This window comes from Lissotriton vulgaris, chromosome 1_1 (assembly GCF_964263255.1).
Source record: "Lissotriton vulgaris chromosome 1_1, aLisVul1.2, whole genome shotgun sequence".
Taxonomy (NCBI): Eukaryota; Metazoa; Chordata; class Amphibia; order Caudata; family Salamandridae; genus Lissotriton; species Lissotriton vulgaris.
The window spans coordinates 655,684,943-655,711,408 of NC_141685.1; the positions used below are offsets into that span (position 1 = coordinate 655,684,943).

General features: G+C 43.9%; 1 protein-coding gene across 1 annotated transcript in view; it reads right to left on the minus strand.

The window, feature by feature from the left end:
• TTLL7 (tubulin tyrosine ligase like 7) overlaps window positions 1-26,466 on the minus strand; it is a 1,104,754-nt gene that overhangs the window by 453,865 nt on the left and 624,423 nt on the right. The gene's annotated exons all lie outside the window — the stretch shown is intronic.

The window sequence follows — 26,466 nt, forward strand, 5'->3', positions numbered from 1 at the left end:
TGGACATGGTGGTGGTGGACGTGGTGGTGGTGAATGTGGTGGTGGTAGATGTGGAGGTGGATGTGGTGGTGGTGGACATGGTGGTGGTGGACGTAGTGGTGGTGGATGTGGTGGTGGTGGTGGAGGTGGTGGTGGTGGTCGTGGACATGGAGGTGGATTTGGTGGTGGTGGTGGTAGTGATGGTGGACATGGTGGTGGTGGTGGGTGGTGGAAGTGATGGTGGTGGGTGTGTGGTGGTGGCGGTGGTGGACATGGTGGTGGTGGACGTGGTGGATGTAGTGGTGGTGGATGTGGTGGTGGTGGATGTGGTGGTGGTGGTGGATGTGGTGGTGGTGGTGGAGGTGGTGATTGTGGTGGTGGTGTTGGTGGACGTGGTGGTGGGTGTGGTGGTGGATGTGGTGGTATTGGTGGTGGACATGGACGTGGTGGACGCGGTGGTGGTGGATGTGGTGGTGGTGGACGTGGTGGTGGTGGACATGGTGGTGGTGGACGTGGTGGTGGTGGACGTGGTGGTGGTGGACGTGGTGGTGGTGGATGTAGTGGTGGTGGATGTAGTGGTGGTGGATGTGGTGGTGGTGGACGTCTTGGTGGTGGTCGTGGACTTGGTGATGGTGGATGTGGTGGTGGTAGTGGTGGTGGACATGGTGGTGGTGGTGTTGGGTGGTGGACGTGGTGGTAGACGTGGTGGTGGTGGACGCACTGGTGGTGATGTGGTGGTGGTGGACGTGGACGTAGTGGTGGTGGATGTGGTGGTAGTGGACGTCTTGGTGGTGGTCGTGGACATGGTGGAGGTGGATGTGGTGGTGGTGGATGTGGTGGTGGTGGTAGTGGTGGTTGTCGTGGGGGTGGTGATGGGTGGTGGTGATGGGTGGTGGATGTGGAGGCAGACGTGGTGGTGGACGTGGTGGTGGTGGTCATGGTGGTGGTGGACATGGTGGTGGACGTGGTGGTGGTGGATGCAGTGGTGGTGGATGTGGTGGTGGATGTGGTGGTGGTGGACGTGGTGGTGGTGGACGTGGTGGTGGTGGACGTGGTGGTGGTGGACGTGGTGGTGGTGGACGTAGTGGTGGTGGATGTGGTGGTGTTGGACGTGGTGTTGGTGGTCGTGGAAATGGTGTTGGTGGATGTGGTGGTCGTGGATGTGGTGGTGGTGGTGGTGGTGGTAGTGGTGGTGGACATGGTGGTGGACGTGGTGGTGGACATGGTGGTGGTGGACGTAGTGGTGGTGTATGTAGTGATTGTGGAAATGAGAGTGATGATGCAGTCAACCATTGGTGAGCAATGGGCGGGCTGTAAGACCCATGTATGCTAACAAAATGTCTCATAAGCAACTGCAAATGCGCTGTCTCAGGAGAGACCTAAAATACAATTTTCTAAACTTAAGCACAGGTAGGATAAGGTAACCCAATCTAAAGAATGTTACAGAAGCTGTTCTCCTTTGAGGGACCAACATGAGAAGAACAAGCATTGGCAAAGCCAATCGGCCATACATTCAGATTACTTGCTTTTTTTTGTTACTGGCTTTACCAACGCTTGTAGAATTGTGAAGCAAACACTAACAAAGCCAGTTGTGCTGTATGGCCATCTTGAAAATGCTATTTGATATACTTTCAACAAGGTCACCACACTGCATCTATACAGTAAACACAATTAGACTCGACAACTTGGAATGGTATAAAAATAAGTATACAAAGTAACATGTCAAGATGGCTGTCATGTTGCATCTAGATACAAAGTGGTTGCCTTTTGGGAATGGTATAACAAACTTATTTTGCATACCTATTGTTATACCTTTACAAGTTGGCTCCCATTTTGAGTCTACACACAACAAGTTTGCCATTTTCGAAGTACACAGAATGAAATACAAAATGGCCACCCACCGCTACCGGTTTTACCAAAGCCGATGCAATTCTACAAGCATCGGAAAGAAAATAGCAGCAGCGGGAAGAAGGCATTTACTGTGACTGGTGTGCTGTCCGAATGGGGTGTTTCTGTGCGTTTACTGGTCTGATGTAACAATGGAAAGGTTGGGTATTTTGATTAGTGTGTTAGTATAATATAACAATGTGATGTGGCCGCGTTATGGCTGGTTTTCAGTTAGAATGGAATGTTCCTGTACTGCTGCAGATCTGCTGTATGTAACAACGTGTTGTGTCTGTACTGAAAGGGATATTTTAGTACCGTTTGTACGACATACCAGGGGGTTGTTTCTGTACGGCTACTGGCCTGCTGAACATTGTGTTGTGTCTTTACTGAGACTGCTCTGGTTTCAGAACAGGACCTTACAGTACTGCAGCTGGCTTCTGTAATAATGAACGTTTCTGTTCCGATACTACTGTGCTGCACATTGGAATGCTTCTCTGTGTTACTTGTCTGTGACAACGATAATCAGATAATGCAACGAGACAAAACTTCCACAAAAACCAGAAGTAACTCATGAGCCCCCACATAAGGTAAACTGATTAATACTCGATAATTCAAATGCTAGAATTCATCAACATACATAGATGAGGGTCATTCTGTAATTTTTCATAGACAAGAAGACGTTTAAAACAAGTAGATAAAAGAGAAAAAAAAATATTGATGCAGTTTCTCAGCATATTGCTAGAGTGTCATGTAATCTTCTAGGGTGCAGCCTTGACGAGGGCAGGCTAGCATAGTTGGCATGCCATACAAACAAGTAGATAAAAGAGCCGGGGGGGAGGGGAGGGAACGAGCATATCGGGAGTAGATAAAGACAAATGTTGGTGTGCGAGGCTTGGTGTGCGAGGTTTCCTTTCAAGTCGAAAGCCGTGGAAAACTAGATGTGCCGGCCGGCCAGCAGTGAATAATTAGGGGAGAGAGAGGGGAGGTGCTGGGGAACAGATGGCCGTGAAGCAGGGGGCGGGGCAGCGGAACCCTTTGAAGTCACGGCCTGCGGCCGTGAATAAGTGACGGCGGGGGGGCGGGACAGCGGAACCCTTTGATGTGGCAAATGCTGCTGGCAGGGGGAAGCCTGTAGGGAAATGAAAGCTCGTGCACGAAGGAGCTTGTGGTCACGTGATTTCACGTGAACTTTTGAAAATCTGCATCGTAAAAAGTCAGCTTTTGGATGGACAGCAATAGGTTCGAGTAAACTCGACCTAAAAAGGACATAACAGTATTAAGTTACTCCATTTCAGAGCTGTCAAGCACCGCAGATGGAAAATGATTGACATTGCAGAACCCTTCCATAGAAAATAATTCCTGATGTGCCTCAAATTAAAAACCCATAGAAAATAATGTTAAATCAAATATTTAACCGTCTAAGTAAATATATAATTATGGTAAAAAATCTAAAAATAAAACATTTATTATGATAGGAAAAAATATTTTAACAACTCTTGTTTGAATTAATAAATGCATACAACACATTTTTCATTAAAATATATTTACATTCTTTTTAATTTATCCTATAATCACTTGTAATAATTATTAATGCACAAAAAGTTATATTTGTACTTTATGTGGATTGGTAGGATTTTTATTTTTTTAATTTGACTTCAGAATCATAATTTGTATTTAATTTACTCTATTTAAAATAATTAATGAATGAATTGCAAATTAAGTTAAAGGGAAAGGAGAGCAAAACGTACCTGCCGCCACGCCGTGAGGGGAACAGCCTCCTCTTGTCATACAGGACCGCCGTGAGGGGAACGGCACAAGTCGCGCTGCAGACCCGCCCGTAGCAGCGGGAGGACTTCAGTTCCCAGCTGCCCCGGGGACCCTGTGACACCGCACACGCGCCCGGGGGCGCTTCAAATCAGCGGAGCGCCGAAACGCTCAGGGGGAAAGGAGAGCAAAACTTACCTGCTGCCACGCCGTGAGGGGAACGGCCTCCTCTTGTCATACAGGACCGCCGTGAGGGGAACGGCACAAGTCGCGCTGCAGGCCCGCCGGTAGCAGCGGGAGGACTTCAGTTCCCAGCTGCCCCGGGGACCCTGTGACGCCGCACACGCGCCCTGAGGCGCTTCAAATCAGCGGAGCGCCGAAGCGCTCAGGGGTAAAGGAGAGCAAAACTTACCTGCCGCCATGCCGTGAGGGGAACGGCCTCCTCTTGTCATACAGGACCGCCGTGAGGGGAAGGGCACAAGTCGCGCTGCAGACCTGCCGGTAGCAGCGGGAGGACTTCAGTTCCCAGCTGCCCCGGGGACCCTGTGACGCCGCACACGCGCCCGGAGGCGCTTCAAATCAGCGGAACGCCTCTTGCCCCGCGAGTCGCGCACGGGAGCAGCCGGGCTAAGCCCGGGCAAAGGGCGGGCCCTCTCTGGCCCTCAGAGGCCGGAAGAGGACGGGACGGGCCACAGACCCTGGCTCCAGTCTAAGGAACATTTTCACTTAAGTGAGACATTGGACTTCTATATATTACTGTAACTCGTTTCTTACCTGTGGATAATTGTTGCTTTAGATTGAGTTACTACTGATCTCTCTACGCTCACTGGGGGCTTGGGGCACATTGTAGCAGCTATATTGCCCAAAATGATTTCGGATCCACCAGCAGCTGGGCTGCTTACCATGGACAATTTCCTGGTAAAAAAAGTCACTCAAATAAACAACAAACGTAGGGCCTCCTTAGGCAGCAAAAGTCTTCCCCTCCCCCTGGATAATGTGCCTATTGAAATAATAGAAGGCCCAGAAGGCACTGTAGTAGATGTCTCTAACCAACATAGCACTGTGGGACCCAGCATAGTGATACAGGCACAGGTACACTCTGAGATGCCTGTGGGCCTGCATAACACATCGGAGGAAGACTCAGCCGAGGAAGAGTTAGTAGAGGCCCCTCCCACACAAAGGCCAGTGAGGAAGTGCAGAAAGACTCAATGGAGGCGCGGGGGAAACATTTAAAAAATAATAAATCCCACACTAACTCACCTAATACTAGTAAAGGCAGTAACACTAACAGCACAAGTAATCCTGTCATAGAAGAAATCAACCAAGAGGGCAATAATGAGGAAAGTTTAATTTTATCTGCCTCCAATTTAGAAACCTTGATAAACACAATAGTAGGTAAGCTGGAGGCCAAAATCACAGAACTAATCAGTCCAATATTGTCTAGACTGGATGTAGTAGCCTCTGAGGTAGAAAGGCTTGGTGGTCTGGTAGCGGCACATCTGACCCCGGCCCCAGCAGTCATAGCCCCTAAAATTATCCCTGCTAGGGGCGGGAATGAGAATACAGACAGGGGGCAGAGCGGGCAGCAGCCGAATCCCCAAGGATTGGCAGGCGTTGGGGCTGTGATAGCTACAGCACCAGTAACCCAGGCATTACATCAGGTCCCTGCATCGTTAAGTACTCGTGCAGTTGCTCCGCAGAGGGCTAAACTTAGGAATGTAAATCTCCCTCCTGATTGTGTGCCATACGTGGTGGTGTTAACAAATGTTCCACGCTACGAAGAAGTACCAGCCCAACCACACGGAGAATCTCATGACTCTCTAAAAAATAAAACGGTGGCGTGGTTAAACAAAAATTGTGGTTATCCAACTCCTACTATGACCAAATTATCTCTACTGAAAGGGTCAACTGGGTTGGCCCCTCGAGGAAGGCGACCACGGGGGACTGTGTGGTTGTTAATTTCCAGCATCCCCAACATGTCGTGACAGTTTTATTGCGTGCATCTTCATTAGTATACAATGCAAATAGTGTTTGTGTGCGCCCCCTGGGTTACTTCTATGCTCCTGATCAGAATTCCCCCAAAGTCCCTCGAAGGTATAGACTCACACCCCATGTTAAACTCCAATTTCCGCTGCACCATACATGTACAATAATAATTCCTATGGGTTGAATGGTTGTCAAACACCGGCGGCAAATTTTAATGCTGTCAATCAGAGCATGAGAGGGTACAATGTTCCCACACATAATCGCTTCGAAATGTTCTCAGGGCTGGACGCTTGCGACTGACTGATGGTGCCGGATGGTCAGAGTATCGTACAGTCTCCTGTAGGACAGCGGACAGAGGTGATTCAACCCACAATATGTAAAAATAACGTCATATCCTGGAATGTGGCGGGTCTAGAAAACAAAATGCAAGATGAGAGCTGGTTATCATACATTAGGGGCTTTCAGATTATTTGCCTTCAAGAAACTTGGTCAGTAAAATGTGAAGTGTGTATTGAAGGTTACAAGGCATATTTTGTACCTGCTATATCTGTAAACCGTGGAAGGCCTAAGGGAGGCATGGTAATGTTTATCTCGGTAGCACTGACATGTACAATTGATAGCAGGGCATCAAGTAACCCCGGTATACAAGGCCTAGTTTTATCTGCTGGCAATTGTAAGGCTGGCCTGATCAATTTTTATAACTCCACTAACACTGGCACAGCTCATGGCAACCTAGAAATCTTAAATGACTATATAGGTACCTCAATGAGGGATTGTCCACACAACTTATTGGTCATGGGCGATTTTAATATTCACCCCTGTGGTGAACCCCTAGGGAAAAACCTTCAGGAATTACATTGCCCTAGACTAAATGGGCTACATCTGGAACGTACCACGGAGGGGTCCCGCTTTCATGATTTTCTTAATGACCATGGTCTTAATTTAGCAATGGCACTCTGTGACCCCCCAAAGCGCTTTCTCACCCCAACTTTTAAAGGACATGGAAAGGGGACCTTCATCGACTATATGCTGTTAACCTTGCCCATGCAGGTCTTTGTGCATTCATTTTCTATAGATTATAACGAACTTAGTGACCATAACCCACTCACCATACATCTAAGGGGGCTCTGGATGGCTAGTGCAAGTCGCAACTTGGCCAGGGGTAGGGTAACAGCAACGGATGGCAGACGCCACCTAAAATGGTCAATGTGCACCCCAGATCTCATTTATCAGAACATCAAAAATACCTGTAGTGATATAATCATAAGATGCACACAGGATGACTCCGCTCCAACTCAGGTCCTGTCTGATTTTCAGACACTAACAGACAAAATAGCTATTTTAATGACAGAACCACTAAATAGTAGAGGGAGGGAGGGCCCGCTGTGGTTTAACAAGGAATGCTCTAAAGCTGCTCGTGACCTTAGAGCTGCTTTGTTGGTAACACCAAGAAACAAGGAATTAGTCCAGAGGTCACGTAAAGAGTACAAATCAGTTATTGCCTCATGGAAGGAGGTATTAAAGAATGAGGCTTGGGCTGAGATCCTGGAACCACAAACATTGAAAAATAGCGCTAGATTTTGGGCGGTGCTTAAGAAACCCTTCCTGGTGCAAGACTCGGGTGAGGGGCTAGAATGTGTTATAACAAAAGATGAATGGGTTGCACATTTTAAACAATTGTATGGGGCAGTGAGGTCAACGCTGTACCTTCTGAATGTATTAAAGGGGGCACATGCCTTAATGTCAGTATAGGAGAGGTGTTAGTGGGGATAGAGGGACTCACTGGGGGAAAATCACCAGGCCCCGATGGGATTCCCCCGGATCTCTTTAAATCGGATCCTAATTTCTGGGCCCCGATTATTGTGGCTGTAATTAACGCAGCCGCGAGAGTCGGATGCCCACTATCCTGGGGGCTCTCCACTATCGTGCCTATATTAAAAAAAGGGGATAGGGATAGCCCCCTCTGTTACAGGCCTATCTCCCTAATTAACTCTATGGCGAAACTAGTGGGGAGAATTGTACTGCGGCGTCTCTCTGAGTGGACACGGGACAACAACATCATGTCTATCACTCAATATGGTTTTTGTAATGGCCGCTCGACCACAACACAATGTTTAAATCTCTTCTTAATACTTAGTAAATATACTATTGCACAAAAGGGTACAGTCCACCTGGCCTTCATGGACCTATCCTCAGCTTTCGACTGTGTGAACAGGGGGAAGCTGTGGGGGTCCATGAGGGACAAGGGAGTAGACAATGGTATTATAAACTTTTTGGTTGACCTCCATAGTAACACAAGTGCAAATATAAGGTATTGCCAAGACCTGTCTGTAACTGATGATTTTAGAACAGGGAAGGGGGTGCGGCAAGGCTGCATATTAGCTCCATTCCTTTTTAATTTTTATATAAACGAGCTGGATGGCGTTTTACAGGAGGTGAAAGCAGACAGTCCGAGAGTGGGGAAAAGAAGTATTCCTGTCCTGTTATACGCAGATGATGCGGTGTTGTTAGCAAGACCTGAAAGAGGCCTTCAACTATTACTTAATGCTTTCAAAAAGTTCATGGTAGATAGAGATCTGCTAGTTGGGAAACAGCAAAAGAGACAATATACCTTCAAACTAGATAAAGCAGTAATACAGTTTTCTAATACATTCTCCTATCTAGGAGTTCTCTTTGACTCTAAATTATCGTGGGGCCCGCAACTTGCAAAGAAAAAATGTGATGTGACTAGGGTTAATGCCTCCATCTGTAATTTTGCTTCAAAACTTGGTAAAAAGCCCACGGCTGCAATGATAAAATTATATGATGCAAAATCTGTCGCTACCGCAGCCTACGGTAGCGAGCTTTGGGGTTACATGGTTGGGGACCAACTTCAGACCACAGAAAATTCTTTCTATAAACGGCTTCTGTGTGTCCCGGCATCCACCTCCAACTTCGCAGTTCACGAGGAGCTGGGTGTGAGGTATTTGAGCGATATCCTATCCCTACGTCCTCTGACCTGTTGGTTGAAAATGTGTTTGTGCGAAGACATCCCCTTAACACATTTAATTGTTAATGATTTTATGGCTCATAATAACGCGCTGGGCACACCATGGATGAAGTATTTAAAAACTTGCTTCTCTGAGATGGGTCGTCCTGATCTGTTTGAACAACCATCAGGAATTGGAAAGGGGGACATTGAACTAGTCAAGCAGACCTTTCTTCTGCGTAAGAAGGCAGTGAGGGAGGGTGTTGAACTACAAAAAGTAAGTGTAAGAAAATTTAGTGTGGTTAAAACCTGCTTGACAACAGAGCCTTACCTACTCGGCACTTTTAGCACTCACGATAAGTTTCTATTAACAAGATTCAGATTTAATCTGTTTCAACATCTGCTTATTAGACCCAAAAAGGAGAGTTTCTGTAAAAATCCAATATCCTGTGGCTGCGACGGAAAGTCTCCACAGGATATGTTGCATTTTATGTTTTTATGCAGATTTTATGAATTCCCACGTAAACGCTTTTTATTTGCTCTTTTAAAGAAATTAAATTTTAACCAGATACGACCAGCCCTTTTATATTTACAATTGCTGCACAGTGATAGTGTCCTTCAAGTTCTTGCATATTTAAAACTGTCTCTTAAATTGCGAATCTGTCTGGACCAATGAATGAAGTGATCACAATGAATTGGAGTTTTACGGATCTAATGTAGACAGTTCTTTTAATACTTGTAATTATATCTTATCTAATGTTATTTTATGTATGTAGTGTATGTTTATGCACTTTTATGGTTGAAATACACCGAATAAAGTCTTTTTTGAATTTGAAAAAGTTAATAGTGCTGTAGCATTATTTTATATTGCTCAACATCAAAAAATAATTTACAATAATATTTAACATAAACATATTTTTACTATTTTTTTCAAGTTAGATAAGCTTTTTTCTTTTCACTATACTTAGCCAATGGAGACTGCACAATCGGGGAGGGGAGCTCCCAATGGCAATGTATAGGGGAAATTTTAAAAGTTGAATACATTTTAAAATAAACTACCAGCAATATTATAACATTAAATATTAATGTAATTTTATTTTACACATTCTTTTTAAGATTAAAACAAAACAGAAATGCGATAGCACTATAATCGTAATGATAAGTTAATAGGTTGCCCCGTTCGCCTTCCTTTCTGTCATGCCTCATAGGCTGTGCCTGTTTTCGAAGCCCTAAGTGCCAGGCTCCATCTGGGGTATTCCTAGCCTTAGGTACACTAGTTGTTCATTCAACTAATAACAAAACAGAAGAAGCAATGCATTTGCGGGTGATAATTTTTCATCTGCTCTGAAATCATTGTTTCTAGACCTCTGATTCTGTCAGCCAGTGTTGCCCCTTCTACAACATTATGTCTTGCTAACCTTGCTCACCTGGAAACCTGAGACCTTGAATTTTTAAAGTGACCTACAAAGGGGCCCTGTTGTTCAAAGCAAATTTGTTTAATTATTTTTCAACAGAAAAGCCCATAGTACCCTAAAAGATAGACCACATATACTACAGTATCCCATAATTGCACATAAACAAATTTGTTGACAAATGTGAAGGGCAAGCAGGGAAGCCAGGTAGCAGGTGTGAACAGGTTTAATATCCCTGACTTCATCTTTGAACAAGTGATTCGTCTGATGTTTTTAAGAGAAGTTTCACTAACTTTGGACTGCTTTTTGATATTTTTTCATTAAGAAAATAAACTCCTATACCGTGATTGAAGGAATTTGCAGGAGTGTTGAAATAACACATTATGAATTAATTAACATCTGTATCCCTCCTGGCATACACTTCCATGCTACAGGCCTCCTGGGGACGGTATTCACATGTTATATGAGATTTTGCGATTTACACTCAGCTCAAAGTAGCCTCGTGGGAAGGTTGTTCCATCCTAAAATTGATAGCCAAAGAGCTCCCATTGAAGATTATGCGAAAACATCTTTGATAAAGAGATTCTATTCTACAGACCTACGAATCCTGAGCATGTATTATGGATGTTAAAATATGTGATGCTTGGTGTATCCCAGAGAGTTATTAACACAAATATCACCTGACATAAATGCTGTGGTCTAAATATCATTCCTAAAAAAATCGTTCCAGTGGGTGTCGATTCTTTGACAAATATGCAGCACTTTAAGCTGTTTATAGATTGATGTTTGAACCCTTCCTAAGCCAGTTAACATTATTTTTCAAATGTGAAATACTAAAAGCCATTACACAGTGTGGCTCTTGAGGCTGACACATATTCAAGAATCCTCTTTTATGAAAGTGCAGTACTGGAAGCTGTTACTTGATGGCCTCATTGAGTAAGACACAGTTTCCTGATGTAATGATGTACCAAGCAGCAACACCTTAGGCTATCACTACATTATTCGTAGGCATGCCCAAGGTAAAACCAGCAGCACTGCCCGTCAATCTCAGGATACTGAATATTTATAGACTGAAAAGCCCCACTTGAACATAACTTTTTGTTGAAGGAGGTAAAAAAGAATGTCAAAAATGTCAACTGTGAATTTGAGCATGTAGATTCTAGAGAGAATGTGGCTTTCCCATGTACCTTTGAATATTTACTTTTGTTACTCTAATGGCATGCTTCATTTTTATGGGCTAACTACTGTGTTATGCAGGGGATAGCAGTTATCGTAACTCTAATTGCGTGTCCTGTAAGTACTGAAGAAAGCAAGATACTTTGGGCCTGATTCACAAAGGTAAAGTTAGACCAAAAGTCTAACTTGTACCAAAACTCTCACTGTACTACCTTTTGGTATTCCCAAAGGTAAGTTACTACTGGTAAAGTTAGATTTTTGGCCTAAGTTTACCTTTGTGAATACTGAAAAGTAGTAAAGTTAGACTTTTGGTGTAAGTTTACCTTTGTGAATACCGAGAAGTAGTAAAGTTAGACTTTCGGTCTAACTTTTCCTATGTGAATACCAAAAACTAGTTAAGTAAGACTGTTGGTCTAAGTTTACCTTTGTGAATACCAAAAAGTAGCAAACTTACACAAAAGTGTAAGTTTACCTTTGTGAATCAGTCCCTCTATAGTTACACATTAGTTTATAGGTATTGCCAGTCACTGCTACTTAGAAAGTAGCCTTATTTTACATCAAGCAGGCCGTGGTTGTTAAGGATCATTTATTTTCACATTACACCACGTCAAGTAACAAGACCCTAATGAACTTCTTTTCCAATCACTACTGTAAGAAACTGGGTTACTGGTTGAGGCGGGTTGAACCCTACTCAAGAAGCAGCCACAATCCTTAGCAGGGCGAAGTCACAAGCAACCCCTACATCAGAGGTCTTCAAACTGTGGGGCGCGCCCCCCTGGGGGGGGCGCTGATGGGTTCCCAGGGGGGCGCGAATGCCTCTGAAAGTACATGTAAATGAAGATGGCCTGGAAGTGCAGCGATGTTAATTTGCTGCATTCCAGGCTGTCTTCATTTACTCAGAGACGAGAAGTGTGAACTGTGATCAGTGGCGTGGCATGGGGGTGGGGGTCAGGGAGTGTGCTGGCAGGGTCAAAGAATTTGCTAAAAAAAAAAAAAAAAGCCCGATCTAGCCTCCAAATGAAAGATAACGGCTTAAGAGTGACGGCCCAAGGCCCACTCTCTCTACTTCAACTTGTTTTATTTTTTGAAGATTTGGTGACATGAGGTCTTCTAGATTCAGTCTTAGGGTGACGTGAAAAAAGGCCTGTTTAAAAACAGGAGAAATATTCAACGGCTAGGAGCCCCTCTGCTTTAACTATATATTAGGAGCTGTGCTGCCTTGAATAGATTATTACATCTCTCTGCCCCGAATCTATAAAAAAAAATCACTGTAAGCTGTAGCCATGAGTATTCCTTCAGGTGGTGTGAAATAACATGCAGGAGAAGCTTTCCCATTGAGTGTTAGAGCTGCAAGCTGCTCGTACGTGAAAGCACAATCTTTTTAAACTCTATTCATGCAGACACCAAAGCATGAAACTAGTCCGTCTACTCAAGATCTTGGGGCATCAACAGACTCTTGAAAATTCTGTTGATGCCCTTCATCTATGAAACACCACACCTTGTGCTCTAAATGCATGCAGGCACCTATGTAGCTGTGAAATGTCCACTCTGCTGTATATATGGACAGTTTGTGTGCAATTCTGCATTGCTTCAGTGCTTTCTTTATACACCTCTGAAAAAGCAATTATGTATGTAGCTATATTCATGGAATTGTTTCGTTCTTTTTTTTACGTTTATGACCAAAAAGGAGCAATATTATAATCAGTGTTCTGTAAAATTAAATACTGCCTTTTATGGGTGCTCTTCTACAACTGTCAATGACACTAGGCCTTTCACAGTGCGCCACATCTAAATGCAGCCTCAGCAAGTGTGAATTGTCCTTGGTTTTACCACACTCTCCAGTGTATTTCACTGCAACTGACATTGGGTGCACACCAGGGTAACTTCTGCTTGTTTTCTGCTGAGAGTAAGGTAGCAAGGGGGTGGGAGGAGGGGGGGGGGGGAGAGAATTGGTTTAGTAATGTGTGAAATTCAAATCTTTGCAACCATGAATTTTTGAGCAGAGCTGCTGCAATAACTTATCAGGAGAGGACCACATCATGCCGCAGGTTTGACTAAATTATGCAGCAGGAACAGGGAAATTATGCGGAACAATGAGGCGCATTATGCGGTTAGCATTACTTCATTGTTTTGTCATTTTAACTCATGGCACTACTGTCAAGGGAAATATTTTGCCTCATTAGTTCCAGTTTAACACCCCAATCATGGGAATAAGTACGTTTGGGATAATATATGTTTTTGTTAGATGCATTTGCTGTTTTATAAATCTCATAGCTAGTCCGGTTTATAAGCTATAGAAAAAGTTCTCTTGAAATCATCTCATAAGCCCTGCCTCCTGCGCACAGCCATGCCCCTCCTGCTCCCCCAATCCTTGCAATAAATTTTGGAGGGGGGCCCGACCTCAAAACATTTTGCTTAGGGGGGGCTCTGAGCCAAAAAGTTTGAAGACCTCTGCCCTACATTAACCTGTGCTTAACCATCTGGTAGTTTGGCACAGAGCAGGCAGGCTTAATCTAGAAGCAATGTGTAAAGTATTTATGTAGCAATTACATATCTATTCAGTTCATATCCTGGTTGAGGTATCTTCCACTTCACAGATAGCAGAAGAACATCTGTGTGCCACATTATAAATGTGCGTATTTGCAGCTAGGAAGACTGAGCAAACAATCAAATTTAAGAAATAAAAACAAATTTCCAATGTTCTGTATGTTATTCTTTACAATGCTGCCATCTACAGGTTTTTGGTGCAAAGTGGTGCTTTGAAAAGCATAAAGTGTTAACATTTTTGTGTCTGGTACTTACTACATTAGTGTATGAAATCCGAGTACTTTCCGGTGGAGCGAGTCACTACAGGAAAATATTGTGTTAATTATGATGTTCACACTTAGGCTTTGTCATATATTATTAGAAAATAATTGAATTAAGGTTTAAAAAAAACATTACTAAAAATAAACAGGTCAAATACACCCGATGTGAATTCTATACTTTGGCACCAATGCTCTTCAACCAGTTACATAATTTACTGGTCCAAGAAAAGGGAACAACCAACACAAATATTAAAAGCAAGACGTTTCTTCCTATGAGTATCGCAATTTATTCTAACTTCTGCAATGCCCCGTGCACTTTTGCATTCCATGCAATTTAATTTCGTTTACCTTATCATTGTTTTTCTTCTGAAGAGGTCCAACATTGAATCATTTTCGTTTCTAGCTAGCTCACTTCTCCATATTCTCACTAACTACATATTATTGTGAAAGCTACATTTAAGCACAATAGAAAGCGTGCTACATGTAAATGTAAATGTGGGATACTTGTATAGCGCACAGTTACTCTACCCGAGTGTCCCGGCGCTGTAGACTGCTGGGGAACCCGTCCTGGTTTTCCCTGTGAGATGGTCCCTTTTGGGTATCTCCAGGGTGAAACCAGGCATCCCTGGCGTCTGTGGGGGCCGTTGTAGAGATGAGGCAAGCTAATGCCCAGAGTTGCCGAGTGTGCTCCCTGGTCGGAGTGGGCACCGATGCGAGAATTATCAGTCCGCTGATCCTGGTCCAAGACCCTGCCGCGTCGGGAATCGAACCCTGGTCCCGGGCCGTTCTCTGCACTCGGGTCTGCCGCCTCTAACCAGTGAGCCACACCTCTCTAATGTCATCTCTTCATTTCTGTAGCATCCATTTCAGTTGTTGTGGAATGCTGACATTTGTGTCTTATACAAACGCACAACAGGTTCACCTTCATCGAATTAAGATTTCTGACTGCCAAGCTTATTTGAGGAAGCTGTGGGTGTCATAACTATACACTAATATGTCTACAAAGACACAAGTCGTTTGTGTCGAAATCTTCTATGTTTATAAATTCCTCAATGCTTGGTCAGAACTCATCTAACCTCAGGCTCTACAGCAAGTGATAACCCCCTAGATGCATCATTGTAACATTTTGCGATTTCTTAATTGCGAAAATTAAGGAATCGCAATTAATTGCGATTTCTTAAATGCAATTGCAATTTAAGAAATCGCAATAAAATTGCGATTTCTTAAATAGGGAAAATAGCAAAATGCTTCATGCATCCCAAAAACGGGATTTGCATTCGCAAACGGCTGAATTTTGCGATTCGCACCGTTTGCGAATGCAAAAACCCTTGATGCATCTAGGCAAACATTTGGTGTGTCTTCTTTTCTATTACTCCTAAAGTAATATTTACCACTGTAGTTTCCTGTGGCAATTGTTGCTTTCTTTTGGAATTTCTTATCTTGTTAGATGCATGATCAATAATCCGAATTGTGCACCTCTAGGTTAAAGATTATTTAGGTAATCACAATTTCACAGCAGTAAATGCTGAAGCTGCAGAGAGAAGGGGGAATAATCCGGGAATACTTTGCTCTCATCTCCCATCTTAATGGAGGCCTGACATTAAGCCGGCAGTGTGGAATGCTGTGGTTGGAGCTATTAGGACGCACTCAACTGGTGTGCACCAATCGGGGAAAGAGGTGAGTAGGGGCCCTGGGCAAAGGGGAATGTGCGAGGCCCCTCTAATTTACATAAGTGACACTTTCAGGGCTCCGGAAGCTGCTTTGTGCAGACTCCTCCTGGGCCGCAGCTCCCCTCTCTGCCACCTACAAGCACCTCTTTCACAGCTCATATCGGGCTAAAGGTGTGATAGCTTGGGAGCTGAGAGTTGAAACAGTGTAGACTGTAAAGTGCTAACAATGAGTGGCCCGCAGTGTCTCTCAATGGGCAGCTCAACAGGAGGCCTAATTGCAGGATGAAATAGGTCTCCTTGAAACTGGCACAAGATGAAGTGTCCCCCTCCCCTAGGCCTCCTCACACCAACCCTGAGAGGCCCAGGGAGGGGGTCCCCTCCTGTAAGCTCAATTGCAAACAGACACCTTTCTTAATGGGATCTGCAGGGGCACTAGAGGTTTGGTGTTTTTTTGCACTGGTGTGGGGCCCCATGCTAGTGGGCTGAGAGCGAGGCCCTGGGTAGCTGAAGCTGCAGAGAGATGGGGGAATCATCTGGAAACACTTGGCTATCATTTACCACATTGCTGGAGGCCTGGCGTACCAAAATAGGGTGTTAAACGAGACAAATTATACAAAACCGGCTTGGATGGAGAATCTACTCATACTTGCAAGCCTATTTTCAAGTGAGAGTTAGGTTAGAAAGGAAATACGTCCTTTAAAGAATTTTATGAAATCCTTAACACCTTGGCTGCTAAGGGGTTTTCCCGCTGTGTGCTGGAAAGTGAGATATACCATTGTTCATGACAAGGTCAACTCGTCATAAGCACAGCTCCACTGTGTCTCATGATGAGCTGACCTTGTCATGAGCATGAAAGAGGTTAATGACAGGTAAACTTACCTTGCAAAGTGTCCATTGTATGCAATGGTGGTGCACATCAAATCTTGAATAATATACGACTTTAAGCCTAACCAAGGTAAATTTTTCAGAATACAGTGCGCTTGTCCTGCCTTTCTATTCATTAGAACACATAATGGAAATGTAAAGGGGTTGTTTTTAAACCTGTGCTAATATCACACAAGTTATGATGTGATTAAGCTGACACACGGGATTAGCAGTATAATGCTTCCCTCCAATTCTAAAAGACAGGATAAAACTTGATAAAATTATCTTTACCGAGGAGTTATCTTTTGTTTCATCATTTGTACATATGATTAAATAAATAGCCTGCCTGACCTCACATACAGGCTTACTAATTCAATTTGTATATAATCATTAAAGTATTTTATGTGTTTTACAACATATCACCATATAACTGAATAATTGTGGGTTGAAATTAGCATGCAATAACACATTACAGTTGTCGGGTTGGGAATGTCCCCTGCTACAGTTGCGGCCGAGTGTCTCCTATCCTCCTTGTAGCCCCTCTGAAAGGGGTCTAGAATTAGATTGGTATAACCCTAAATGTTGTGACACCTATTTCCACTTAAACCATTTACATGACTGATCGTTAAATATAGGCAAACTTGCCCAAAATAGCACAAACTAATGCTTGTGATAATCATACAATGTAATGCTTTAAAACATTGGAATCAGCATTGTGGGGTTGCTTGGGTTCCAATCTGAAGAGGCCCTCCTGGCAGGTCAGAGTGCATTGTTTCTGTTGGCGAAGGACCAAGGTGAGCTGTGTATGGCCAGTCTCTGTCTACAGCAGCATATTGGTCTAAAAACAAGGGAATGGAATGAGGTCTGAGTGATCTCCAGTTGCTGTGATTAATTCAAGCATTCCTTACATCACTCTATTTTTGTCGTAGAAGATGCATTTAGTGCAACAGGGAAGCCCGGATGTAGGTTATTAATATTATTAATAAATTACATTCATAGGGCTCACAACCATCAGAAGTCAGAATTAATGGTTGGATAGCCAGGTCTTAAGGCTTTTTCGGGAACTGGAATGATTCGATTCATGACGAAGAGAGATAGGGAGGCTGTTCCACAGTACAGGTGCCAGATAAGAGAAGGAGCGGCCCCCCATGCGGACAGATTTAAATCTTGGGACTGAGTATTTTGCCTGGGAAGATGATCTGAGCGGGCGTGTAGGGTGATAGGGCTGGAATAAGGAACCTAAATAGTGAGGAGCTATACCAAGTTTAATTTTATGCATAAAGCACAAGGCTTTAAATTTGGTCTGATTTTCAATTCTCAGACAGTGAAGGTCCCGAAGGGTGCCTGAGATGGATGATGTTTTCGGAACATGACAAAAGAGCCTCGCCGCAGAGTTCTGTACAATCTGTAATCTCCGGATGACCTCTTTGTTGGCTCCTAGGTACAGGATATTGCCACAATCCAATCTCGAGACTGTCAGTGCTTGGAATACTGTTCTCTGAGTCGAACTTGGCAGCATCCATAACATCTTCCTTAGCCACCTCAAAATGACAAAGCAAATAGAAGCAGTTTTAGTAGCCTGTTGCCTCATGGAAAGTTGATCATCAATCATTTCACCCAGATTACGGGTGGATTGAACAGGTTAGGGAACTGGACCCATTTCTGGTGGCCAATGGAGGGGGCCCCGCAGGTCTTAATCTTTTCCTATTATCAAGACTTCTGTTTTTTCACTATTTAATTATAGCCAATTGTTATGCATCCAACTGGCTATGTTGAGTAACCCAGTCTGTAAAGTGGAGACTTTAGAGGTCTTATTAGCAGATAGAGAGAAAAGAAGTTGGGTGTGACAGCGTACGAAAAGATAGACAACCCAGCTTCCTCCGCTATGGTGGCCAGCGGGCTAACAGAGATTAAATAACACAGGGCTCAATATTGAGCCCTGTGGTACACCAAATGGAGATTCATAGATCTTGGAACAAGATGAGGTGGAAAATACCTGGAAGGTTCTTCTAGTAAGAAAGTTCTCAATCCATTCCAGCGCCAGGCCTGCAATGCCTCGTGATTGTAAAACTTTAAGGAGAGTGCAGTGTGACACCGTATCAAAGGCGGCACTTAAACCTAACAGAATAAGTGCAGCTGTTTCTCCTTTATCCAGTAATCGACGGATGGTTTCAGTAACCCCAAAAGAGTGGTTTCTGTCGAGTACTTGGCTCTGAAACCAGATTGGGATCAATGTAAAATCTCGTTAGTTTCCACAAATTGAACTAGCTGTTGGTTCACATGTTTTTCTGATATCTTAGAAAAAACAGGGAGAAGAGAGATCGGCCGAAAGTTGGACGGTTCTGCTGGATTAGCATTGGATTTTTTCAGCAGGGGGACTATCATTGCATGTTTCCACTCTGCCGGCAGAACAGTCTCTTTCAATGAGGCATTAAGTAGTTCCATCATGGGCTGTCGGGAGCTATGCTTTATTTTTTTAAGGATCTGAACTGGTAACGGATCTTTCGGAGAGCCTGTTTTGAGACCATTCAAAATATCATAAAAAAGCATCAAGTCAAGCGGTTGCCAGTTCAGAATTTTATGGCTGGACGCAAGATCAGATGTCACCTCTGCTTTCTTATCTTCAAAGTTAGAGGATGTGGTGTTCTTTTTTAGTTCCCCCTTTATTAGTTGATAGTTCTGTATACATTTTTTCAACCTTCTCAATAAAAAATGTGGCCACAGTGTCACATTGAGTTTCATTAAGTGACTGGGGTAACTGCTGGCAAGAGGCTCCAGAAAGCTCGCCCACTAGTTTCAACAATACTTTAGCATTGCTCTGGGCGGATAGTATGGTGCTATTAACGTACTGTGCATGTGCGCTTTTACATAGAGAGTTATAATTTAATTTGGCCGCTTTATAGATAGTCCTGGATTCTGAGGCGTAATCCTTACACCACTGTCTCTCCGGGGCTTTGCACTTAGTTTTTTCCGATTTTAGATTTTCGGTGAACCAAGGGACAGGCGGACAGTGGTTATTCAATTTCTTAGAAGATAAAAGGAGACACACATTTACAGAATCCATGATCTAGGTTTGGATGGTATTGGCATCCGATATACCCAAAGAAGGAATGTCAGTCATAGTTGATGCCAACTGGTGATTCATGGAATCGATGTTCAATTTTTTCCACTTTCTGTGTTTCAGATTAAATAATGAGTCAGAAAAGTCATTCAATCTGGCATCAAGTGTTACATTAAATTCTACCAAAAATGTGGTCTGACCAAGTTAGTGGGAGAGCTGTCTGACATAGGATGTTGGGTAGATTAGAAAAAACAGGGTCAAGCAGATGGCCAGCCCTATGGGTAGGTCCCGAGTTACAAAGGCGCAGGTTTAAGGCTTCTAGGTCATTAATAAAAGTGGAGCCGATTTTACAAGTGTCATCGTTGAAATGGACATTAAGATCTCCTACAACAGTGAAGTTTGTGGCTTGAAGCAGAAAAGGGGTAATGGCTTCTGGGAAATTAGTTCCCCAGTGGCCCATTGGACCAGGAGGCTGGTAAACTAAAAGGCCAGTGAGCGTAAATTTGGGTGTGAGAAGAAGCTGGAAAAGACCGGCTTCACAGCCTTCAAAACCACTGTCTTCCCATTTACAGGAGTATTCATTTTTAAACATTATTGCAGTGCCTCCCTCAGATCTATCCATTCGATCTTTCCTAACGATAGAATAGCCAGTAGGAAGGGCTGTTGCAATATCAGGCCCTGAGTATTCATGTAACCAGGTCTCAGTGAGAAAAATAGCATCTGGTTGGGATTGGGTGTTTTGCAGCAAGTCAAAAATATCCTCTTTGTGTTTTGCTAAGGATCTACAATTTAAGTTAAAAAAAGTTAACTCTGTGCGCTGGTCTATCCTTCGTTTACCCCCAGTTGCATGCTTACAGTGTCACAGGGCTCAAGCTATACCTCACTGATGAGACCTCAGCAGGTCAAAATCAGTCTGGGGGCTTGTATTCCCATATGAAGGGAGCCTGGCCTGGCAGGTTGGGCTGGATCACTAGAAGCAGCACCAAGCATGATTTTGCACATGGCAGTCTCATTCTAACACGGCACGATGAGCAAAAAAACAATGGAATGAATTGCAGCCTTGCTGATCGACAGTGACTGAGATAAATGCAAGCATTCCACCATTGCTTTGTGTTTTTTTCTACTTTTCCCCAGGCAAGAACTACACTAGAATGGTGGCATATCCAGCAGGAAGTTGTTTGTCCTAGACGGGAAGGGGGATAGATCAGGAGACCGACAGGGTGTCATGTTTGCTGCCTTCTCTCTTCCCCTACAATGCTAGGACTACAAATAGGAAGAACAGGATGATGGACAAAAGGAGTGGGTCATAGACCAGTGACATACGTGCAAACTAAGACCTCTATGTAGACGGAATCAAACCTGGGATTTGCTGTTTATTCAATATACATAAAGATAAGTATAACTGCAATTCTGAAGTATAGATTTTTATATCCACATCAATGTAAAATCAAAATGTATATTTTCGTACTCAATATTATTACATACAACCCACTAGATCAACATCATCTCATTGAGAAAAAAACAATAACTGCAGCAGCACCTAGGCCCAATTCCACTTGAAATAAGCACTGTACATGCTCCTTGCTGCAACTATTTCTGCTGATACCTTCATGCATACCACAAAGTTATGGGGGATAACAACGTTTAATATGCAAGCTGCAAAACTGGAATTATATCTCTCATGAGCCAGGTTGAATTTTGCAGGGTTTGAAACACTTCCCAAATTGCTAAATATAACTTAACATCTACAACTATCCTGTTGAGGATGGAAGATTAGAGTAGTGTGAGTATTAAAGATAACCCTAATATTACTTTTACCAAAGTGTCTACATCTCATTTCCCCTTGGAGTGAGGAGCGTTATTTAGCATGAAGTGAGATATGGCTAAAAATAAAAATGGTAAAAAACTATTTATCAGTCATTAGTTGGAGAATTCCAAAAGTTTAATACACATCAGTGCTACCACTATTAAGACTGCGTCTTCTGGAGACAGGAATAACACAGTATTATATGCACTGAGAGAGTTAGTGAACACCTAGGTTGAACTTCTAAATACCCTCCATTGGCGATGAATGAAGGAGGTGAGATGTAGTGGGAGGTGACACACCAAAAGGGTAGGAGTGTTGCAGCACACTCTGAAGACTAGACTGTGACAGGGACATCTGGTAGAACCTGCTGCTGACTTAAAGCTTAATGCCTAGCCAGGGAACGGGGAGAGAATAAGGCTCTGGATTAGTGAAAGCGGAATAATGGCCCAATGTGGAATTATGAGGACACAAAAAGATTATTGGTGAGAAGTAGGACAACACAAGTCATAGGATAAGAGGGAAGAAGATGCAGAGTGCAGATCCAGGCAGATTAACCTAATAATTAAAAGGTGCTACAAGGAGATAAGGAATTGGCCACCAAAGCATGTCTGTATGACTCAAGATTGGACCAGAGATGCTCTAAAGCACTTTACAACTGTACGGATCTACATGCTCCCATGTCAGGTCATTCTTTTCCAAATGCACAGCTGTTCTTTTTTTTTTTACAGAATGTATCCTCAAATGTGAGTGCCCCTTGTAGCTCGAAAAGCTAGTCAAAGTAAGCAGACTATGAACTAAAATTAATAGTCTGCTTACATTGCAGGACACTAGGAAATGGCACCATGACTCTAGAGGTTGATGACATATATTCGGTTTTATGGGAGAAAGGATGTGGTGTAAAGCCCAGGCCTACTGTTAGAAATGCGATTTCTGGGTTGCTAAGGCTTGCACCAAAGCCAGGCAGAAAGCGCCACTCTAGTCAGGACAAGGGAGTTACATGACAAAGATAACCCCTGCTCACCCCCTTGGTAGCTTGGCATGAGCAGTCAGGCTTATCCTGGTGGCCATGTGTAAATCATTTGTACACGCACACAGCAACAACATCCCAGGCACACTACAAAAGGTACTCCACACAAGGTTATATAAAAAAATAGCCTTTGTATTCTCATAACACATTAGAATAGTAAACACATATCATACATGGTGTCACCTGGCACTAGGTCATATCTACAAGGGATTATAAACACCTGACAAGGCCAACTGGACCACTGTCAGAAGCATCACAAAGCGAACTTAGTAAAAGTAAAACATAGCATGAACGTATAACCAGTAACCACTGGTAATAACTGTACTTAGCATCAACCTGTAACATAAACTAAATTATGCTCAGTATCACATCAGGAGCAAATTACATTCTGATACAACCTCACCAGCATAAACACTGTATGCGCTCTTCTCATAAGCCTAAACATTAGACCCTAATCTCCTAAACATAACTTGCGTTTAGGAAATAAAACACAGTAGAGACTATCTCAAACCTAGTCATAGTAGGTACAACCTCATAATCATAAAAGACCACATTTAGAGGTGTAAACCAGGGTGCGTAAATCATACTACCTACCTAGCACCCTATAAATCACATTAGGGCCTGGTGCCCTATAATCCTAACAGCCCCCCTGGCCAACTGACCACCTCAAAAAGGGGCTCAAATGCCCTATGTCCCAAGAGTCAGGGTGCACTGCCAAAGCAGCGAAAGCCAAGGGTGCGCAATCTGCGCAGGCCTAAACATTGTAGCTGCCCACTACTTGCTGGGCAGCTGTAAATATCCAATGAGGCCTGGCACCACTGTGCCCCTTTAATTCAATGTGCCACCATTGGAGCCACACCAATCATGGCCACAACTGCAGCAAACACGGGCCCCTCTGGCCCTTGAAACAAATATGCCCCTTTCTTTGGAGCCACAAGGGGCCCCGAAAATCATCATGCCAAATGTTGGAGCCACACGGGGCTCTGTAAACAAATAATGCCCCTAAGCCCCCAAGCCCCCAAGGAGACTTTGAAAACAAATGGTGGCCACGTTGGAGCAAAGCACTGCCATCAGGGGCCGCTCTGACTCTGGACTCCCATCGGGGTGCCGCAATCGGAACCTACATCGTGCCCCCTGGAGCCGTCACCACCGAACTGGTCTGGGGAGGCGCTCCTCTGTTGATCCCGTCTACTCCTCAGCAGGACCGGCACCCTTTCTCCCCGGCGGCGGCACTCCTTTCACGGCGTGTCTCTACTTCACCCGGGCTCCACTCCTGGGACCCTGGACCCTTCTCTGCTTCGGCCATCACCGCGGGCCTCTCCCTCATGCATGGGAGCCCCACATTCTTCTGTCGCACCAAGCTCTTCAACTGAGAGGCTTCCCTTCCGTCTCGGAAGTCCCATCCACCACCTCACCTACCTTCCAAGTCATGCTGGGCAGCGGCCCGGAAGAGAATTCTCCAGCAGCTCTCGGCAGGGATACGAGGGGTAGGTTGAGGTTCCCTCCAAAGTTAAAATCTAGAGCTGGGTGGGCACTCGTATTAACTTAAATAGACAGAAACAGGCAACATGTGGGGTTGGCACCCGCCGCTATAATCATAAAAATAAGTGGCATAACAGTGGGGTGGGCACCCGCTATACATGGACAAAATGGGGGAATCCCTACGTCGGGATTACCTCGGCAGTGATCACAGCCCAGCGCTGCAAAGCCTGTTCGCTCCTCCTCTGGGGAAACAAAAAGGAAAAGGAGCACAACGCTCCCCCTGTTCTAGATGCAATCACAGGGCATCCAAGGTCATCAGCACACAGAGCTTGCAGGGCACAGAAATACAGAAAGAAGTCTTATTTAAGTTCCAAGAGATCAAGACACAAAGACAAGCAAAAAGGTCCCAAAAGAAAGTCCTTAGAGGTGAAGGGCAATGCAGGGCCCAGGGAGTCAAGCCCTCATGGCATCTTCCCCTGGGCCCCGACAGGAACAGCACACCAAGACTGGCCAACCTCATGGGGTCACAGCCCCTATATTTATATTAGCAACTCCCTTTGTGTCACAGCACAGGGTTTAGGGATACCAGTTAGAACTGGTATAGGGGAGCTTTGAAGCATTTTGTTTTGCTCAGCTCCTCTCTCTTTTGTCAGGTGGGGGCTCAGGGATTATACGCACCACAGGGGGAAGAGCCGGTATTGTGGAGGGAAGGCACAGTCCTATTTATGTCCCAGGTGCAACTCCTTCCTCCCATCTACATGCAGATCTCCCTATTCACCACTGGGCAGACTCATCCTGGCTCCTGGAGCCACCCACATCATCCAGCACCTGTCAATCACAAGCCAAACATGCAATCCACACCAGGCAGGCAGACACATAGCACATAGAAATGCCCACTTATGACCCAGCTGCTACGTGCGCCGTAATTTCAACCCTTACTGACTAACCCAAAGCCATTTCCCTATCGGCTCAGTATCACTATATCGGAACTCCACTCGATCAAGGTGTCTATCCATGTGACCACAGGTATGGTCGATATATAAACAGTGTACCTCAAATATACTATGCAACTTTCTTTCATGATCCCAATGACTAATGGATGTATTTCTCTCCGATAGAGTGTGTATTTGAAAGCTAGGACATCTCTTTTACATTCAGAGACACAGCATCACTTAAAGGTATATTTTCCATTGTTTATATCCATCTGGTATTTGCGGTACTGTTATATACGGTACTCCCTGGTGGTTCTGTTTGACACCATACAGATCCTACTTTTTCTGTGTATGGCCTGTGATTCAACACCTACACAACCTTACTAGAGTACGACAATATTTCTCTATGTATTGATGATGCTAATTCATATTATATAGCTGATTTTTTCATATTCTAGGCGCAGCCATATTCTGAGTTCTACTGAGAGTTTCTTTGTACCCTACCGTGTTTTAACAATTACAGGTGGGCATCTGGACTATTACTATGTACGTTCACTTCACTTAAGTCTCTTTTTAAGTGTTCTTGCCATCCTTGTTGCCATATTGAAATCAGCCTATCTAACGTATTTGACACCACTTGCTGTTTTCAAATTTTGATTTTGTTATTAGAATAAATACCCTATCTGGGCTCCGAATAAATGACGATTTATGTTGGCTAAGTTCTTCACTTTAGGCAAAACATTCTTTATTAATGTCACCAGACACGTCCTCTTGTATTCCTCGTATGATATATTATTGTAATTTCTCTCTGCGGCCTTTTATAATTTTAGGATTATTAGGGATCTTCAATTGACCCTCAATAACAGTAACCTATTATCTTTTTGTACAGATCCTTTGCCCCATTCTCCTCGCTCCACTGTCCTGATGAAGACCCTCTAGCAAGGTCCAAACCACACCTGCATCTACTTGGGTCGAAACGTCGACACTCCCTGTTCTGTTCAGCCTCTTCCCAGACATATCATTTGTGATTTTATTATTTTTTCAGAGGCATGACTGTTTAAATGACTGATGAATTTCTCTCTATTGTGTTTACCGATTATGATTTTTGGTTTATTTAGATCCAATTGATTTGTACTATAATTCCTATACCTTCACTATCCCAACACTACCCTTCCCTGTCCTACCCTTTAGGGGCATTGTATATGATTAAATTGTGTATCGACTTTTATGAATAATTTTACAGGACACGTTGTGATTAAAAACAATGTTGTTATAATTTTCCTTGTATTCATTTCAAGTGATTTTGATTGATTAACTTTCTGGGACCACTTTGTTTGCATCAATCATTCACCCAGGTCCCAGGGACTTGCTGGGTTAACCCGTGTTTTTACAGCACACTTATGAAAGTGGCATTACTCCACCAGTCACCATAAACCTGCGCACACCATTGTGCAGCATTTATCCTCATGAGTTCAGACATACCAAACTCACCCCTTCACTTCTCTCATACCAGGAATTACCATGGACACACATATCCCCCCATGCATTCCTATGGGAGGGCAGGATAGTCTTACCACACATACATAGAGAGCGCAAGCACTTTACACTGGACCACAGTGCTAAAGTGCTCAGAGGCCTAAAATC